The sequence below is a fragment of the Rattus norvegicus genome, chromosome 4 (assembly GCF_036323735.1).
Source record: "Rattus norvegicus strain BN/NHsdMcwi chromosome 4, GRCr8, whole genome shotgun sequence".
Taxonomy (NCBI): Eukaryota; Metazoa; Chordata; class Mammalia; order Rodentia; family Muridae; genus Rattus; species Rattus norvegicus.
The window spans coordinates 174906268-174926133 of record NC_086022.1 but is presented as its reverse complement, the minus strand read 5'-3'; the positions used below and the strand labels follow the sequence as shown (position 1 = coordinate 174926133).

The window sequence follows — 19866 nt, the reverse complement described above, 5'->3', positions numbered from 1 at the left end:
GTAGAGTGTTGCCACGAGAAATAGAACATGCAGACCTGTGGTCCCAGCAGACTCCGGAGACTGTCAGAAGAGAAATGACCGAGGAGAGGAAGGAGCAGGTCTTCAGAGGACTAGGGTGTACATCCGCATGGTGGGGTGGCGTTCCAGGTGCTGATGGAGCCTGAGCCTCTAACCGTGGGTGGCGTTTTTGAAAAGAAACGGCAAAGAAGGAACTGGACACTGAAGTGGACCGCATTACTCGGCGGGGCTGTTGTTAGTGCTAGGGTGCTTGTTGCGCACGGGCGAGGCTCCGTTTTCAATCACCACACCAGGGCGAAAGGAAAGTGTTAAGACTTTCACAGAAGCTGGTGTGGCTTTGAAGTTGAGGAGGATGAGTGCTGGATAAAGCTCATTAGGCGCGATGAGGGTGCTGTGAGGGTGCTGTTGGCGTTAGAAGGGCAGATGGGAAATGGAGCCACACAGTGCTCCATTAAGGAGTTAATGAGCAGCAGAGGCAACTTCTGAAGGCCTGAGCAGGAACGAGAATCCTTCATGTACGAACGAATACATTTAAAAGTCGGCCTGGTTTATAACCCTAAATGCATCGAGAGCAAGCAGGACGTGCGAGTTACAGGATCTTCACGTTCACGGACACGGTGTCTTTCTTTTGTTTGGTGGGTTTTGTTTTACGGCGCTAGAGTGGGAAGCCAGAGAGAGCACTGAAGTGGTTTGGCAGCCATTCCATTACCGAGCCACACCACAGGGCCCAAGATAATTTTTCTATTGGAAGATAGTTGGTGTCAGAGTTCTTTTTATTAGTCGGAGAGCTGGCTCAGCGGGTAAACGTGCTTGCTGCCAAGCCTGATGACCTGAGTTCAATTCCCAGGACCCACGTGATGGAAGAGGAGAATCCATTTTCAGTTTGTCCCCTGATCTTTGAATGCACCGTGGCTTTGCATTGACTGGAGAAAGGTTAATCCTCCATATGAAGTTAGGAAGGGATCAATATGCACATGACATTTTGAAAATATAGGGCTGTGTAGTTGTTTTTGTTCTGCATATGTGTTTGAATTGTTCTGAGACCTCAAAAGCACCGGGTGCACCCTGAGGAGAAGAGTACTTTCATGAGTTGAAAGGGGATTTTTGGTTCCTAGTTCCTCAATCCAAACTTGGAAGACCATCTGTCTTCCAGGACTAGCTTTTATTGAGCAGGTTTCTAGGGTCTTAAACATGTATTCAGTAACGGACTTTGGAGGGCTGGGATACAGTTCGGTGGTCAGATTGCCTAAACACACACGAGGCCCTGGGTTTGATTATCAGTACACACAAAATCAAAATGAAACAGAAAGGAGGAGAGTAGGCTGGATAGACCTCTCAGCGTGTAAGCCTGCACACTTGTCTTGCAAAAGACCCAGGTTCTGTTCCCAGCATTCGTGTTGGATGGCTTGTAATCACCTGTAACTCCAGCCCCAGGAGAACTGACACCATTTTTTTTTCCAGCCTCTGTGGGTACCTGCACCTACAGGTACATACTTTCACATAGACAGATAGGGCAATACAAATAATCAACAATAAAATGAATCATTAAAAACAGGGCAGTGGATGGGAGATACCTCGGTCAGCAAAATGTATGAGAACCCTCGTTCAGTTTTCATCGAATATGTATGAGGTCGGGGGTGACGGTTCACTTATAATCCATGTACTGGAAAGGCTGAGACAGGAGGGTCCCCAGAACTTCCTGGTTAGCTAGAATGGCTAAATCTGTGAGCTCCAGGTCCTGGTGACACCCTGTCTCAAAACAAAACTTGGACAGCTCTCGAGGAACAGAACCTGAGGTCCTCTGGCTTCCTGGCTGGCACAGACAAGCACCTGCACACATGAACGCTGCCCCACAACGCTACAGTGTAACAGTAATATTCTCTTCTAGAAGTGTAAGAGAAGAGAATACTTGTTTTCCTCCAACAATCTTAGACTGTAAAAAGAGGATTAGATGGCTAATGCAAAAAGTTACTAAGTTAATATAAACAATACATGTTCTAAAGGTCTGGCTGCCCTCTCTACTTTCACGTTGAATTGTAACTTTGTAACATTGATCAGCAGGATGAGGGTGTGGTTGCTTTTGCTTTCTTGTTTTTGCCCTGGTTGTCCTGGAACTCACTTTGTAGACCAGGCTGGCCTTGAACTCAGAGCAGAGATCCACCTGCCTCTGCCTCCCCATCGCTGAGATTAGATGCCCGTGCCGCTTTGTCTGGCACATGATGAGAATTTAACTTGTGAGAAATGAGAGCTTAGGAAGATACACAAACCGGTTTAAACTGTGAGAACGTGTTAGCTCTGTCCGTAGTTCTAGTGTCCCTGAAACCCCCATCCTCCGTCTGTCACGTAGGGTTGGAGCGGCTGGCATAAGTTTTCCATTTCCTAGAGGCAGATTTGAGAAAAATGAGGATGTCTGGAAATGCCAAGGGCTGAGTTTCAAAGTCAAGGAAACCTGGGGGTGGGGTGGGGGCTGTGAGTGGAAGAAGGAGTGGTTTCTAAGCCAGGGCATTGCTGGGATTCAAGGGGAGAACTGGTCATGCATCTTATTCTCTGGCTCTGTGGTAACCTTAATGTGAAGTGTGAAAGGGTGCTCAGTGCCAAAGGAGATTCCTGCTTGTGTGTTCTCCTAATGAATCTAACTGAGGAGACCTGTGTCAGGCAGGGGCCCTGGGGAACATCTCAAGGAGGGGAGAGTCCTGGCAGGCTCTTTGTAAGAGAACTCCAACAGAGGAGGACAAGAGAGCTAGAACAAACAGCAGTCTCCCAGGGCCACTGGTTAGGGCTGGTCTCGAACTCACGGCAATCCTTGCTTCAGCCTCTGGGGTGCTGGGATTACAGGCATGCACCTCCATGTCCGGCTATGTGATTTCTCTTTTTATGTGAGGAAGGCAGCAAAACAGAGGATTCTGCGTCACAAAATTCAGCCGGCATGGAGATCAAAAGGTGCCCAGGCCTCACTCCAAGAAGATCAAGGGAGGCAGACTTCTGAGAGCCACAGAGAGCCTCTTTAAAGACCACTTTTATAGCGAATGTCCTACGTTTGTTATCTTTGGGAAAAAAGTCAGTCCACAGCCTAGTCCTCAGTTTCAAGGTTGGCAAAAATTTAGAGTTAGGGACAAAGTCCCTGCTCCCTATTCCCAACTAAATGGGAATGGACTGAAAGGTTCAAGAAAGAAGCTGAATTCAGACCCGGTAATAAGTTGGAGGAATGCCAGAGGAGGGAGGGTCCATTGAAGCTTGCACTTGGGAGCTTCCAGAGGAGGGGACAGAGAGCAGTTCAGAAGTTTAATGAATTGTTGCTTTGTCATCTCGGGGTCTTCTTATGTCTTTAGTCTGTTTCTGGCCATAGTGGCATTACTAGTAGAAGGCTGGCTTCACGTGACAGTCATGAAAATGGACAGAATGCACATGGTGACTGGTTTTAGGATTTCGACAAGAGGCTTTGTGAACCTGTGACACTGGAAAGAGGGAGCACACACAGGGGGAGTGGCAGAGCCAGCCTGCACGTCTTCCTGTCTCCCAAGTACAACACAAGGAGCTAAAGTGCACAGGGTTCTGCTTTGCTGCAGTTTAAGATCCCAGGGTCTAATTTCTGCACGTGGGAGGCTTGCGTATGAGGATTGCTGAGAGCTTGAAGCTAGCTCGGCCTGCATAGCCCCTTCCAGAACAGCCAAGGATGCACGGTGAGATCCTGTCTTCAAAAACAACTCCAAACCAAACCAAACCATCACCACCAAGAGCAGAAGTAATTGCGATGTCTTCAAAAAACGAACCAGTTCTTCCAACGAAGGCAGCAAATCTAGAATCTTTAAAAAAATTGTTCGTAGTCCCCAGTGTTACAGAAAGGCTATTACTAACTTTAGAAAATAAAACAGTATGGTACAAGGTCTCACAAAAATTTAATAAAAGACAAGGCCACGGTGGCCCATTTGTTGAGTTTAGCAAAGACTTTACATGACTATTAGAAAGTCTTCGAAAGGATGAAATAAAAATATGGTGTGTGTGTGTGTGTTTGTGTGTGTGTGTGTTTATGTGTGTGTGTTTATGTGTGTGTTTATGTGTGTGTGTTTATGTGTGTGTGTGTCTGTGTGTGTTCTCGAAGATGTGCACTGCTGGACTGCAAGCTCTTGTGGATTCTAGGCAAGCACTCTACCTCTGAATTACACCCTAGATTTTAAAATGGAACCCTGCTCCCAGTCTAGTTTTGAACTCATGCACCAGGAATTCTCGTAGCACCTCTACCTTCTAAGCAGATACTGGTACTAGAGGGTGGTGCCACTGTGCAAAATATAGTTTCAACTAGACCAGATAAAATGCATCAACAGAGAATACTAACTGTACATCAAACAAATGCTCCCCATCCCCCCAACACACACAGAAAAAGTTGTAGAATGAGGATCCAGAGGCTTGCAGTAGAAACATTCCAGATAGTCTTCAGGAGATTGGAGGCGGCAGAAAACAGTCGAGTATCCCCAGGAAGACAATTCACCCCAAATCAGCTCTGGTCGAAATTACCTCAATGAGCTCGAGATTTTGAAATCTCTTCTCTTGATTATATCCAACCAGCCTCCGCGCCCTAATGCTCTTCTCCTCAAAACATTTTCTGCAGGACTACTTTCTTCTCCTTTCCATTCTATGTCCATGGTGGAGATGCCACCTTGTGCTGGTGTGGCTGGCGCGGCCTAGCAGTCCAGTCTCTACTTCTTTTGATCAGCCTTCCTATCCCGCTGGCTGGAATCCTTGTGGCGATCTCTTCGTGCGTAAGTCACTTCCTGATGCATCGCTCTGCTCTGCTTTGAACATTTAGTACCTGCGATTTTCTGTCAGTGGGAAGGCAAACCCCACAGCTGTTAGCCCTCGTGGTCCTCTGCAGTCACTTCCTTTACCTCTAGTAATCGTCCTAGCCATATTTCTGTTTGTCGAAAGCAATATGGTGAGCTTGAGGCCACCCATCAACAGAACTCTCTTTCTCTCTCTGTTTATGAGTGTGTGTACACATGTTTGTGTTTGCAGGTACATGTGTGTGGAGAGTATAGGTGCACATGTGTGTGCACATGCACATGAAGGTCAGAGGTTAAGTCTCTTACGGTGCTCACCTGGTAGCTGGTGAGCCCCAAGCATCTATCTATTCAGATCCCAAGAGTTACAGACATGCACCCCTATCTTTTCTTATTTTAATAGTCCGTATATCTGCTTTTTAACTGAAACCCTTCCCCAGAGGAGATGTGATCAGCATCTATCCCTGCCCACCGAAGTCCCAATGACAAAATAAAGTACAATTCCACCACAGTTCACCTACATGTTTACTGGGCTAATTTAAGAGCACGAGTAAGGGGTTACTGATAAGACTGTGGGTGACCCCAAAGCAGCTGCACTGGGTCGTCTTCAGCTGCAAGGACAATGGCTTCTCAAAGCCTGAATGGATGGTGTCCCCCTCACTTAACACCTTCTCTACCTCTTCCCGGAGAAAACTTGGCCATGTGCACTTAGGGCGGAATTGCACATAACTGCATGGGGGAAGGTTGCTTGGATACTCAGGTGGGCACAATGTTGCCCACCATGTTCTAGGCTCCACCTTCTGCGAGGGTATGGCAGTAGTCAACAAGCACCACTGTGTGCAGAAGAGACACACCTGGCCTTGTAAAGAGGAGGGTCGTTCTGCTCAGAGAACAGTGCTGGACAATGTGTGCTGGCATTTAGTCCAGGCTCCCTCCCACAGATACCTGGCAAAAGCCCGGAGTGCCTGACTCACTATAGAAGGGGCTGCTTGCCCCCTCCTCTCTCCCTTGTTCTCACTCTCACTCCTTAATCTCTCTCTCCCGTTCCCCTCCTCCCTTTCTCTCCATGTGTTCATGGCCAGTCTCTCCTCCTCCTCCTCTTCCTCTTCCTCTTCCTCTTCCTCTTCCTCCTCCTCCTCCCCCTCCTCCTCCTCCTCCTCTTCCTCCCCCCTCTGTCTTTCTCATGCCCTGAATAAACTCTATTCTCAGCATGGGCCCGCTGAGGCACCCCCTTCCCCTGCACCATACTGCACCTCCACCAAACAAATTCCTGGTTTTTCTTTCCTTTTATAAAACACAACAACCCATCAGGCCCCCATGTGTGTAAGGCAAGCATTTTACCCACTGATGTATCTTCAACCACGGGGAGTCCCTTCTTTTCTGAAGCGGACTCACGCTCCTGCTGTCAAGGCTGCTTCCCCTTCTGTGCTAAAAGTCATGATCTCAAATCTCTGCACATCCGTTTCTCAGAGACCCTGAGCCAAGGCAGAGACACAGAGAGACAAAGACCGCGCCGACCGAATGCAAAATAAGGTGATTGACAGCCGCACCAGCCACTCAGCTTTCAGAGGCTGTAGTGAGAGTGAGAGGCGTGACCAGCAGTGCAAACTCACGTTTGTGCCCATCAGTGTTACAGCAAAACATTCACCAGAGTGGCGGGACATAGGCTCATGCATGCCAGGCTGGTCTTCAACTCCTTGTGAAGTCGAGGATGACCTTTACCAGATGAGCCATTAGCCCGGTTTATGGAGCGCTGGGAGAGGAACTGAGAGCTTCACACACAGTAGGTATACACCCTCCCAACTGAGCTCCATCTTGTCAGATTGACTCTACAGCATGGTTTTGCTCACTGACCGGCTACTTAACTCTCAAGATGCAATTCTCTGCTTCTCTTGAAGCTCTCATCAGTAAATCACACCGGACTAGCCAAAGTGGCTTTCAGTTTCACACAAGGAAGGCTGGTGACTGAGCACCTACCTACCTAGGCTCAGATTCGGAACTTCCTGGCCCCGGGCTTTTCTTATCGCTTTTCCCATGTATGCATTCAAGTTTTGAAAAATTTTTTAAAAAGTATTATTGCTTCAAGGAGTCTTTTATGGGCATTAATTATCATTCTCTCCTCTGTCCTTGACACGTCCATGCTTGATAACACTCGGTTTTACAGTTCACGGATATTACGTATTAACTTCGGCCCCTTCGTGAGCCAAGTAAGCGTCCCCACAAGCTTCCTCCTCATGCCCTGAACACTGTATCCCTTGCCATGAGTAGCCCTGTGTTCAGAACACTGCAGTTAGGCAGATGCAGTGAGCAGGATGGATTTGATGAAAGACTTTGCCCTTACTTAGCATTTCATGAGTAGAGATTTAATCCTGGGTGATGTTAAATCTTGACAGCCTTTGAGAAGAGGGATGACACCGTTGACTGGCTGAGGCCATCTGACATGAGCTCCTTCAGTCTCTTCTTTTCCCAGCTTCACTCCTGAAAGCTAATTAATCCCTCTCTAGACCGGTCCTGTCGAAGGCAGTAGTGAGGCTCTTCAGTTCTAAAGGTGACCCCTGACCTTTACTTTGCTAATCTTTTCATTCCCATAATCTTCTTCTTATGCTACACTGTTCTTGCTTCAAAACAACCCGGGCTGTTTCTCACTCTTGTGACTGTCAGAGCTGCTGGATTGTTTTCGTCTTTTTTATGACCAGATTAATAACAAGTTTCCTGTTGAAACTTGACTGTTTTTTTTTTTTTAACCCCATCTCTTAACACTTGGGAGAGATGTGTCTCTTACTTTTTAGATAAAGCTACTGTCCTGATCAAAAATCCTCTGCCGTCCATCATAATGGGCTTGATTCTGGTCAAATATTAGCCATTTAAAACTATAAAGATGTAAAGAAATAATAATAATAATAATAACCTCAAAACCCTAAACATTAAAAAACCAAATAGCCCAATTAAAAATGGGTTACAGAACCAAGCAGAGAGTTCTCAAGAGACCAAATAGAACAGCTGAGAAACACTTAAAGAAATGTTCACTGTCCTTCACTGTCAGAGAAATGCAACTGAAACTACTCTGAGATTTCATCTTAGATCAGTCAGAATAGTGGAGTCCAAAGATATGAATGGGAATCCAGGCTGACAGGGATGCGGGGAGAGGCGGTGAGCGCTTACTCACTGCTGGTAGACATGAAAACTTGACAGCCATTATGGAGACCGATTCAGTGGCTCCTCAGGAAGCTGCGGAAAAGAATCTCTCTCAAGACCCAGCTGCACTTTCCTTGTGCGTATTCCCAAAGGATGCTTGATCCTACTGTAGACACTTGCTCTAGTCATAACAGCCAGAAATTAGAAACAGCCAAGGTGTCCATCAACTGATGAAAGGGTAATGAAAATTTAGTTCGTTTACCCAGAATTATCTGTCTGTTAAGGAAAATGAAATTATGAAACTCACAGGAAAACAAACGGAACCAGAAAAAAAAAAATCATCCTGGGTAAATTAACCCAGACCCTCAAAGACAAATATTGAATGTTTCCTATTATGTGTGGATGTTAGCTTTTAGGCCTTCGATATGTGTGTGAATGTCTGAGTAACATTCCTAATTCCTAGTAAGGGCTGGGTGTGGGCAGGTTCTACAAGGAAGGGGAATAGAATGTATTGCTCTGGAGAGACAAAATGGGACTTGAGTTGGAAAATTAAATAGGGAGGGGGACGGAAGAGAAGGTTCAAAAGGGAACATATAGAGGGACAACTAATGCTCAAGGTCATTTGAAGAGCCACATGGAACCCTACTACTGTAGTAGCTTCTTAGTATATACACACAAGAAGGGAACCTAACTGGACCCACTGAAGAACGGAGCAGACCATACCATGACTAGGTCTAAGAACAGAGAAGACCATACCATGACTAGGTCTAAGAACGGAGAAGACCATACCATGACTAGGCATCTTATACCCACAGGTAAAACTTCCAGCACCAGGAATCCCAGCTAACTGAGTCACTGGCTAAGGAGGCCCCATGGAGATCACCAAACGCCACAGGCTGCTGACGAGGCTACTGGTCGCTTTCCACAGAAGCCAACATTTGTCATTACATCACTGAGAAGTGAGCTGGTACCTGACCAGAAGCTTCACCCCTGCAGACTAGCATTCGTGATGGTGGGAGGCGCACTGAATGTTTCCAGAGGAGAAGGGTAATCGTCAGTATCATCCAACCGTAACCCTTCAAAGGTACAATGGTGACCTGCAGGCATTATATACTGATGTAGTCAGTAGTTGCACAAAGGTTAGGGGCTTAACCAACCTCTCTCTGAATGGCTCTAAGGCACACTCTGTAAGAGGGAGAGCATACGACTGCTAAGATGGCGAAGATCCCGTCACTAGATAGGCCATGAGCCCAGGCGGGAGTATCTAATACTATTATTCTGCTAAAGGGACAGCAATAAAATGACTCCTCAGGATGGACTCTACCCATAGGTCAGTGCTCCACTCAGCCTCACCAGAGAAACTGTCTTCTTGTAGTAGAAGGGACTATCCCAAGGACCTACAACTGGCCAGTGTGCAGGAAGGAAGAGACTTTGAAACACGTAGTCCAAAGCAGGATGTCTTCATCAAAGCTCCCCAGTCCCCAGCCTCAGAGAGTTATTTTTGAGGTGGAGGTGGAAAGGTAAAAGTCAGATGTCATGCATGACTCCAAGGAAGGCGTGTGTCCCAGACACCGCAAGACTGATGCACTCAGAGACTGTGGCATTCCCAAGGCCGTCACAAGTTCGCTCTAGATGGGGTCCCAGCACTGAGAAAGGAGAATGGACATGATTCCAGTCTCTAATTTGCTATCTGCCGTGGACATCCACTGGCAAAGGAAAAGACATTTGTCTTCGATGGAGTCTCACTGTGTTGGCATTTCGTCTAGGCTCCGCCCCACAGTTACCTGGCGACAGCCAGATGTGCTGACTCACTATAAAAGGTGCTGTTTCCCCCTCCTCTCTCTCTTGCTCTCTTGAGCACCCTCTTCCCCCTCTCTCCCCATTCCCCCCTCCCCCTCTCTCCACAAGCTCCTGGTCAGCTGCTTCTTTTCTTTTTCTTCCTTCTTCCTTCTTCTTCTTCTTCTTCTTCTTCTTCTTCTTCTTCTTCTTCTTCTTCTTCTTCTTCTTCTTCTTCTTCTTCTTCCTCCTCCTCCTCCTCCTCCTCCTCCTCTTCCTCTTCCTCCTCTTCCTCCTCCTCCTCCTCTCCTCCTCCTCCTCTTCCTCTTCTCTCTCTCTCTCCCTCTCTCTCTCTCTTTCTCTCTCTCTCTCAAAAGCAAAACAAGAAACACACACACACACACACACACAAACACGAAATGAAAATCAAAATAAATAAGCAAAAGACCAATAATATAAAAAGTGCAAAAAGGGGACTAAAAGTCTTCAAAAATACCATTTTGAGAGAAGGAGGCGGGAGGATCTGGGAGGCATTGCAGGGGTGGGGAATATGATCAAATATATTGTATGAAAAGATATTTCAATTTAAAAAGTTTTTTAAAACCCACTGGTTTGGCTGGTAAAGAGTTTGTTGTTCTAGCCATAGGACCTAAATCAGGTCCCCAGGACACACATAAAAATCTGAATGGGGTGCCCCATGCCTGTAGTCTCACTGATGGGAGGTGGAGACAGGCGGATTCTAATGCCACTAAACAAACTGGTGAACACCAGGTTCGGTGAGAGGCTCTGTCTTGAGCTCTGGTTTTACGGGCGTGTTAACATGTGTACACCATACATACACAAACACAAAGACACAGCTTAGTAAAACACTCACAAAGGTTTGCTTCCTATTCATGCTACTGCAATACTGCAGGGGATGAGGATCCCTTCTCCACTGGGGAAAGCTATGCATACTTATTTAAAACACAGCAGGTCACCTAGGCAGAGGAAATGAGAAAGCTACAGGGTTTGACATCAGCAAAGCCACACATTCCTGGCCTAAACCTGTCTCAGACTCACTGGCCAGAGCTAGTCACATGACCCAGGTACTCAGCGGAGGAAGAATAAAGCCAACGAGTATACAGCACAGGGAGAAATGGGGTATAGTTGGTGAACAACTAGTTTCTTTATTATGAATTATGTATTTTTTCTTTTTCATTTCCCCCCTCATTCTGCAGTTTCCCACAACCGTGGAAACATCCCCTCTTGCAACACACAGTGAATAGAATGTTACAACTCGGGACTTGGCAGAAGAAGATCACTGCAGACACATCCTTGGGTGGTATTTCTTGTCTCTAGCCCTTTTGCTTCCTCTCTCTCTGCTCCCTGGCTACCCCAAGGAGCTTTCCTCACTATCTCCTGGCTTGCTGTAGGCCAGAAAGCCATGAAGCAGGCGATATTGGTTGAAACATTTCAGCCTGGAGCCTGTCTCAGATATTTTGTAGCAGCAGCAAGAAGTGGGCTGACCCACACATCTCCTGTCTCTCATGTATCATCCGTGCTACTCTAGGCTAATGTTCCTGGGAGTTCTAATTAAATATCTACTGCATTTAAATTTTTCTAATATCACTTTTAAAGATTAAATGAATCTTTTACTCAATAGTCGAGATTTTTTATTATTATTATTATTATATTATTTAGTTTGAGCTATACTTTGAACTTTTTTCTCTTTTCCCTCTAAGTTTCTGACTAAATCTCATTTTAAGATCATTTTTGCTCGGCTAAAATGTGAATTCTGTCTTTTTTTCTTGTATGCTATAGTTTGAATGTGAAATGTCTCCAAAAGGGCATAGGCCTGTATGTTTGAGTATTTGGTTCCCAGTTGCTGGCGATGTTCTAGAGCAGTGGTTCTCGACCTTCCTAATGCTTGAGACCCTTTAATACAGTTCCTCATCTTCTGATGATTCCCAATCATAAAATCAGTTTTTCGTTGCTGCTTAATAACTGTAATTTTGCTGCTGCTGCTATGAATTATAATGTGAATGTCCGTGTTTCTGTTGGCCCTAGGCAACCATGTGAAAGGGTCATTTGTCCCTCAAAGGGGTCTCCACTGTTTTAGAAGATGGTGAAACTTCTAAGAGGTGGACAGAGCCTCACTGGGGGCAGCACGTTTCTGGGTCAAGTCTTGTCATATAATTTATCCCCTTTTCCATCTATTGTCAGCTTCCTAACTGTGGCAGCCAGGTGAACAGTACCTCACGCTCCTACTTCTATGTGCCCACCCTGATGGTCTGTAATCCCCTCACACTGGAAGCCAACATTCCTACCCCTATCAGGTAGTCGGTCACAGCAGGGAGAAAAGTAGGTAAGATAGTCTGTTTCCTCACTCTCATAAAGCTTATCGTGGTGTATCACGTACCTGCTAATTACTTCTCCTTACATTATAGCTTCTTTCTGACATGCCTCAACCTTAATAGTAGGCTCTATTCCTTTGCTGGAGAACAGTTCCCGAAATATGATGCCAGACTGTAAATGGCCTTCCTTCCTTACCTTGGTTTTCTTTCTGTCCATCATTATCTTAGCACCTTGCTCAGCATTCTGTACATGTGGGATATTTATCATGGAATAACTGACTCACTAATTTCCCCCCTTCTCTCAAGGCAGGAGGAGTGATGTTTCCTTAGCCACCTACACTCTCTAGCATCCTATGAGCTCACTGGTGTGCTTTCCCTAGGGCTGGCTGGGATTAGAAGTTTGACCTGCATCTTTGGGATGGTGGTTTTGTCTAAATGAAGTTAATGGGCCCATGTGGGGGTTAAATAGACACCTTTGCCTTCATTAACGCCTTGCTCTAATCCATTGAGCTTCGCCTGGGTGCTGTGTAATACCCACAGACCCCGTAAGTACACACACATCTTCTTGACCAGCCTCAAGCTTTTCCCTGGGTAGTATGGCAAGTGAGAATTGGTTGCTCGTTGAATTCAGATGTTGAAGACTGGAATAGTAAGTGGGATTTTGAATAAATGATGGGTGAATGGATGAATTGAATTGGATCAGAATACGATAATTGAATGAACACAGCCAGTTGAGCCTTTGAGGTGATGGTGAGGCAGACAACTTTATGTGAAGTTGTCTTGCTGGGTTCTGAAAAGTGTTGGATAACTGCAGTCGGGTTGGGGAGGGCTCTGAAATGCTGAAAACACCTGGCAGAATGTTAGAAAGTGGTCCACCATCGCAGGATGCTTCTCTGTGGTCCTGGCTTGGCGCTTATTTATCCGAGCGAGAATTTGAAAGCAGCTACAGACTGTTTATTCTAGGTTGGGCCAATCTTGAGGCAGAGGAAGGCAAATTTGAGTGTCATTTGTGATGGTGGCGTGGTGTATTTAAGGGGAAGTGTCCATGAATGGGTTAGACATGGTTCCCCTGGGGAGAGTCATGGCTGACTTCTCTGGAAACGCATCCATTCACAGAAGCTCCTGGAATAGTTGCAGGGACAGATCACTACTTACCCCTAAAATGGGACAATAAGAGCTCACATAAAGGACTGGGTACCAGGCAGATGTTTAAATAAATTCTGGAAAACTCCACTATGCACTCAATAAGAGATCCAAACAAATAAGCAAACCAACAAACAAACCCAGACTCTACAATGAACACCTCTGGGGCTATGTACTTACAAGTCTAGCATTTGAGAGGCTGAGGCAGGAGGATTACCATGAGTTGGAGGTCAAATGGACTCTGTAGTGAGTTTGAACCTTTTTGGTCTTCAGAATGAGAGACTTTGAACAAACAAAACAACCAAACAAGCTAGGTACGGTGGCGCATATCTCTAACCCCAAACTTGGGGAACAGATCCAGGAGGATAACAGCAAAGGCCAACGTGGGGTCTAGGGAGACTGTCTCAGAGCGGACATCATGCATACACAGAAAGGAGCCAATCCAAACCACTGTACTGTTACTTGCTACATGTGTAAATTGTATCCATCACAACCTTATACAATATGATACCTAGTAGCTATTATTAACCTTCACTGATTTTTTTTTTTGAGACAAAATCTTGCTATGTTAGGCTGACCTTGAACTTGGGAACCTCCAGCTTTAGCCTCTTGAGTAGTTGAAATTACAAGTGCTAGATCTAAAAATGAAATTTTAAATCTGGATTATGGGCATATTTATTTATTTGCATGTCAGCTTCCCACACAGTAGAATTGGAAATGCAGGTCTTAGTTGGTCTTGGACTGGACTGTCACCTCTGTTGAGCAGTTGGGAGGTAGCAGCAGGAATATTGGACGTTCTAGGCCAGCCTGGGCTACTTGTGATCTGATGTCAAAGCACAAAAGCAAAACAACAGAAACAAAAGAAAAGCAGAAATAAGAAGGAAAGGAAGGCAGGCTGGATTTGGGGATGGCCCATTTTCCTATCATGTTGGTGTCATTTGATGCATTCTCCCCGAATGTGAGGCTCTGAGGGCGGCAAAACCACATCGGAAGTACCAACAGACGCATCGAAGGGCTCCTTTAGCACGTCTAAGAGGTTTGTGAAGGGAAACGATGGGAAAATATTCACTAGTTCTAAGCCCCGAGGGGAAAGTTCAGGACAGGTTATTCAGGGAGAAATGTCTAAAAGGGCTCAAGCAATCTTTTAATGGAATAAAAATATTGACGGAGAGTAATTTTAGAACAAAGGGTGAAGTTTGGGGGTTAAACACAATTACATTCAGAAGATGACTGTCTTTGTTTTACTCTGTTTCTAAGGGAAATGTTACACTTAAAATTTTGGTTATTGTTATTTCCGATGTATGTGTATCCCCAGGCATGGTGTATGCCACACTGCAGTGCTTGTTGAAGCCAGAAGAGGGCGTCAGATTCTCCGAGCTGGAGTAACAGGAGGCTGTGAGCCAGCAAAGTGGGTGCTGGGAACAAGAATCCCGGCTTCAGGCTGAGCAGCAAGTGCCCTTAAGAACCAAGATGTCTCCCAGTTCCTCCTTGCTGACCATAATGACTAGATTAAACAGTTTGATAACCACACCACCTCAAATACAATTTCTTTACACTTTTGTCCTAATCAGGAGAGCTGAAGTGGCCCGAAATCCCCCTTAGAGCTTCCAATAAAACGCTACAATACATTCAAAGGGAAAACGGATGCAGATAGTTAATTGATTTTTATAGCGTTTGCTGGGTTAAGTGCCTAGAAAGAATCTTAGGAAGAAAGCTCAAACTTCAAACCGCATCCATCCGATCCTGACCGGAGCAGACCTGACATCCCTCCCCGAGGCATCCATCCGCTCCAGAACTGGGAATACCAAACACACATCCGTGCGTGACATCAGCTTTCAGTCTTTTTGTGTGATTCTGACAAGAGCTTTTTTCCTTTTGTGACTGCCCCAACTGTTCCTCCCAGGCAAGCAGCACTCCAAATTCGCAGCAGTGTCCCCAGTTAGGGGACCTTGGAGTCATCCACTTCGTGGGCACTTCGATGCTCTTTCAAAAGAATCAAGCAACCCTAGATTTCGCAGTGGGCCTGACACTCGATGACCACAAAACAGGAAGCTTTTCTTCTGAGCTGTGCTGTTGGCTCGACCGATTTTATTTTTAAATCCGCCCAGTGGACTGTCCTGTAACGATGCAGCAGAAGGCTTTGTACCCCAAATGAATCTTGGCATCTAATGAGCACATTTGCAAGCTAATAATCTACAGGGCAGTCAGGCACAGTGAACCTAACTTCATTTCTCTGGACTATAAATAGTCCGGTCAAGGGGCGGGGTCAGGCCGAGGACTTGTAAATGCAGTGCTTTTAAAACTCGCGGATGTTTTGTTTTGAAGTCTTAGCTCTCCAACGTCTAATGTAATTATGACTTAATTGGGACTAAAACGAAATTCGGCTGAAGGAGGATGATATTAGAAGGTCCTGCCTGCCCTGGAACAGTATTTCTTAGTGGAAATTCCAAGGCTTTTGTCCTTTTAGTTTTCTTAGAATTCGCTTCTGAGCGACAGGGGAACGCGCCTCATATACCTGTATTCCACCGAGGCGCGTTAGTTCTGAGGTAATGAGTGCAAATGAATGAGCTCATTGCCTGATTCCAATTGTTTAAGGCAGTCGGGATGGATTGTTCTGTGACTTTAAGGCTGGTTTATCACTGAGGTGCTTTCAAAATAGCAGACCTGTGGCTTTTTTTTTTTTTTTTTTTTTTTTTGCCTTGCAATGAAAATAAAGTAAAATGTGCAGGTAAAATACAATAGGTAGCAATATGTTCCCTTTCCTAAGTGAGGAGAGCTGCCAGTCGTCCTCTTCATCGTCGTGTTACCCCCCCCACCCCCACCCAACACTCCCACTCCATCCCTGTCCCCACCCACCTTCATTAGTACAAAGGATCTCACACATCCCAATCTGGCCTGGAATTTGACACATAGCCTGAGGTTGTCCTTGAACTCCTTATCTTTCTTCCTCCACCTCCCCAGAACTGGGATTCCTGGTGCGAACCATCACACCCAGTTAATGGGAACAGAACCGAGGGCCTCCTGATGCTGGGCCAGCACTCTCCCTCCTGAGCTGTAGCCCAGCCCTGGCCTTGTTCATAGAGGCTTTGAGAAGTAGCTGAGAGTTTAGATTAAAGAGTGAATGTGATGGAGGAGTTGTTTACCCGGTGAAAAGTATCTGGAGTTCTCCCCTGAGTGTGGTATCCACATAAGCAGCTCCGGTAACTAGCTCAGCCACTGTCTTAAGCTGTCATTACCACATCCCGGGAGAAGCCCAGCCAGGTGTGGTTGATGATTGACCGTTTTTTCTGAACAAACACTGGGCACACGTTGCACTTTGACCTGGGAACTAAGACTGAAGGATTGCAGCAATCCAGCTACATTATAACCAATTTCTAGCTGTTTAATTAAGGAAGCTGCTTTTGCTGTTTCCTTGACTCCAGACTCTCCTCTCCTATATGTATAGCAGGCAAATCTTTTAAGCCAGGGCTTGTGTCTGGCTAGATTTTATTCCATGGAAAATAACATGCGTACCCGATGAATATTTGGCTTACAACAGAAGCAAGGTAATTGTAGTCTGATTATCAGCTCTTGAATTATTATTTTATGTGCATGGGGTTCATATGCATGAATATCTGTACACTCTATGTGTACCTGGTGTCTGAAGAGGCCAGTAGAGAGCACTGGAGCCCATGATATTGAGTTAGGGACAGTTGGGAGCCACCATGTGGATGGTGGGAATTGAACCTGGGTCCATGGAAAAGCAGCTAGAGTTTTTAACTGCTGAACCATCTCTCTAGCCCCATTTTATTTTTAAGATTCCATTATGATTATTTTAAAATGATGTGTCTATGTGTGTATCTGTGGATAGGGGTATGTGTGCCTGAGTACAGGTGCCCTTGCCGTCCAGAAGAGAGTGTCCGATCCCCTGGAGCTGGAGTTGTGATTGTGAGCCACTGGGCATGGTTGTGGAGAAATGAATTTGGGTCTTCTGGGAGATTATAGTATTTACTCTTAACTGCTGAACCATTCTATGAGCGTGTGTGCCCTTGCGAGAACACACACACACACACACACACACACACACACACACACAATTGATTTTTTTAAATGTTGCAACAGAGAGTAACTTTAGACTGATAAACACGTCCATGCAAACAACAAATGAACATCTATAAATAGCGCTCAGCTCATGTTAAATGCAACATGCCACAAAGCAGGGCTTTACGGGGTAATTATCTGAGACTTGTGCTTTTAAATGTTTCTAGGGAGAATCAGCTCATTCTGAAGGAGCCTGTGATCTGACTGAAATTGCAGAGAAGGTGTTCCAATGCAATTAGTCCTCCCTGGTGGTAAACTCCCCAGTGGCCCTGTGCAATCCCTTCTGCAAGATTAAATCTAGACGGCTTTACAGAGTAGGAAAGGCTCTAGCTGGTGATTCTGGCCTCTTCAGTTCCAGATGGCTTTCTCAGATATGTTTCTTTATCTAGCTAGATTCCACCTTTTTCTGGGCTGGGGATGCAGTTGATGGACAACTTGCTTAGCTAAACCCTAGTTAAAGCAGGCTTGGTGCCTGCTACGTGCTTGTAAGTCCAGTGCTGGGGGGGTAGAAGCAGGGGGACCAGGAGTTGAATGAAGGTTATCCTTCGCTACATAGTTGGAGGACAGCCTGGGCTACATGAGACTCTGTCTCAACCAACTGACCAACCAACCAACCAACCAACCAACCAACCAACCAAACCAGCCAGCCAGCCAACCAACCAAGAACCACAAAGACAGAAACGTTCATTTCTCTGGAAAACAGCACCTCCTCCTTTGGCAAGGCTACAACAGCCAGCTGTGGTACCGATTTCAACATTTTATAGACAGCAGGCACGCTGTACTTAACATCATAAAATGTTTGATTATTCCTTCCAAAATGTTCAAGTTGGCTACGGAGCTAAAATCGCCACTCTGCACGTAGTCCTCTGGTACTTCATCCTGAGAGTAAAAGAAAGAGTCTGCTGTGGTTTGAATTGTTGCGTCCCTTCAACAATTCCTATTGTGAATGGAAACTCCCGGAAAGGAGCTGTGTCAGCAGAGACTGGCTGATGGATCAGAGCTTCAGTACTCCACGGAGAGCGGAGTGTCTCAGGTCCAGAGGTTAATTTCCTTATCTTGGGCTAGTTCTAGCTCTCTGGAACAGCCATTCCTCGCCCACCTCTGTGTCAGAACGAACATCTTGTGACTAACAGATACAGACCTCTTAGAATATATTAACCCAGAAGCTTCTACCAATCCAAAGCTAAGAATGTCAGCAGATAGCATCTTGGGTTTATAGAAAAGCTTCCCTCATCTTGCTGTGCCTGCCTCTCCCATGCACTCACCAATATATTTTGAACTTGCCTTGATTTATGGCTTTCCTTGCTCTATAAAATAACAATAAAAAAAAGTCATGAAACTGCCTCCACATTGGAGCATGGAATTTGGAGTTCCTGGGCTGTGGTTATTCAAAATGGCTGTAGAATAAATTATCTCTGATTCCCTTGAAGATTAGTTTGTTTTCTTTGTTTGTTTTTTTTTTTTAATGTCAACAATCCCCCATTAGTGTTCAGAGATGGACTCTGGGAATGACCAGGCCCTTAGATCAGATGCCCTCAAAATTAGGCAGTAGAGAACCAGCTCTCATCCCCCATGTGAGGCCGCAGTGGTGACTCCTCTAAAGGCATCATCTTTGAACTGTGGAGTGAATCCTCCGTGGACACCAGATTTGTTTTGAACTTTGTAGCTTCAGGACATGTGGGAAAAATTATTTTTTGTAAATTACTGCATCTAGAGTATTTTGTTATGGTAGCAGGAATGGTCTAGGGTAAACAGTAAGTACCATGAATGTCTCTGGCCCATGTCTGTTAAAAATACAGACCAAAGAAACATTTTGGACACTTTATGGCAAACTGGTAGCCATTTTAAAGTCCTTTAAGAGTAATATGTTAGGAACCAAGTTGACCCTGCCCTTTCCTTTGAGAACCTTGTAGAGTTTAATGGCAGTTTGACCAGAGTGATAAAGAACTGTGAGGTGATTCTTCTCCCAGAAGGGAGCGTTTCCCTCTGTGTTCTCATTCCTCCTCGTTTATTGTTCTTGGATTATGCACATCTATTTCCACGGGTTTTTCTTCTCAGTTTTTCCGATATTGTGAACTTCTTTGCAAATCCTCTGTAGACAGTGCGGCTCGCTTTGCCATTAGAGGCTCCTGAAGAGAGAGCACCAAGTTATTGCTTTGATATTTAACAGTTTGAGAGGCAAATGAATCCTTACCATTCACATTGACTTTTAGCTTCTCAGAAGATGGATGGATGGATGGATGGATGGATGGATAGATAGATAGATAGATAACACCCTTTCTTTCCCTCCACCTCCCCTCTCCCCACTGAGCTAAATCCCCATCCCCGACAACACTCTTTCTTTCCACTCCAGGTTTTGGAAAGAGTTCGGAGGCTGAAGAAGCCAGCAGACACTCTGCTATAGAGAGGTAAGTCCTAAGCAAGTCAGAGTTATTTGTCTTGTTCTGTGTTAGACAAATGCTGGACTAAAAGTGACTTTATGGAGGAAGGAGCTTACTCTAGCCCACACCCTGAGGACACCATTCATCATAACAGGGAAGGCATGGCTGGCGGATCCACAATGGCAGTGGAGTGTACTTCCTCTCATGTGGGCGGAACAGGAAGCA

General features: G+C 45.5%; 1 long non-coding RNA gene across 1 annotated transcript in view; it reads left to right on the top strand.

The window, feature by feature from the left end:
* The first annotated feature begins 16234 nt into the window (after positions 1-16234).
* Positions 16235-19866, top strand: part of LOC108350783 (uncharacterized) — a 41340-nt gene continuing 37708 nt past the window's right edge. The window contains exons 1-2 of the long non-coding RNA XR_005504035.2: positions 16235-16725; positions 19614-19668. This is a non-coding gene — a long non-coding RNA (uncharacterized LOC108350783). The remainder of the gene's footprint in view (positions 16726-19613; positions 19669-19866) is intronic.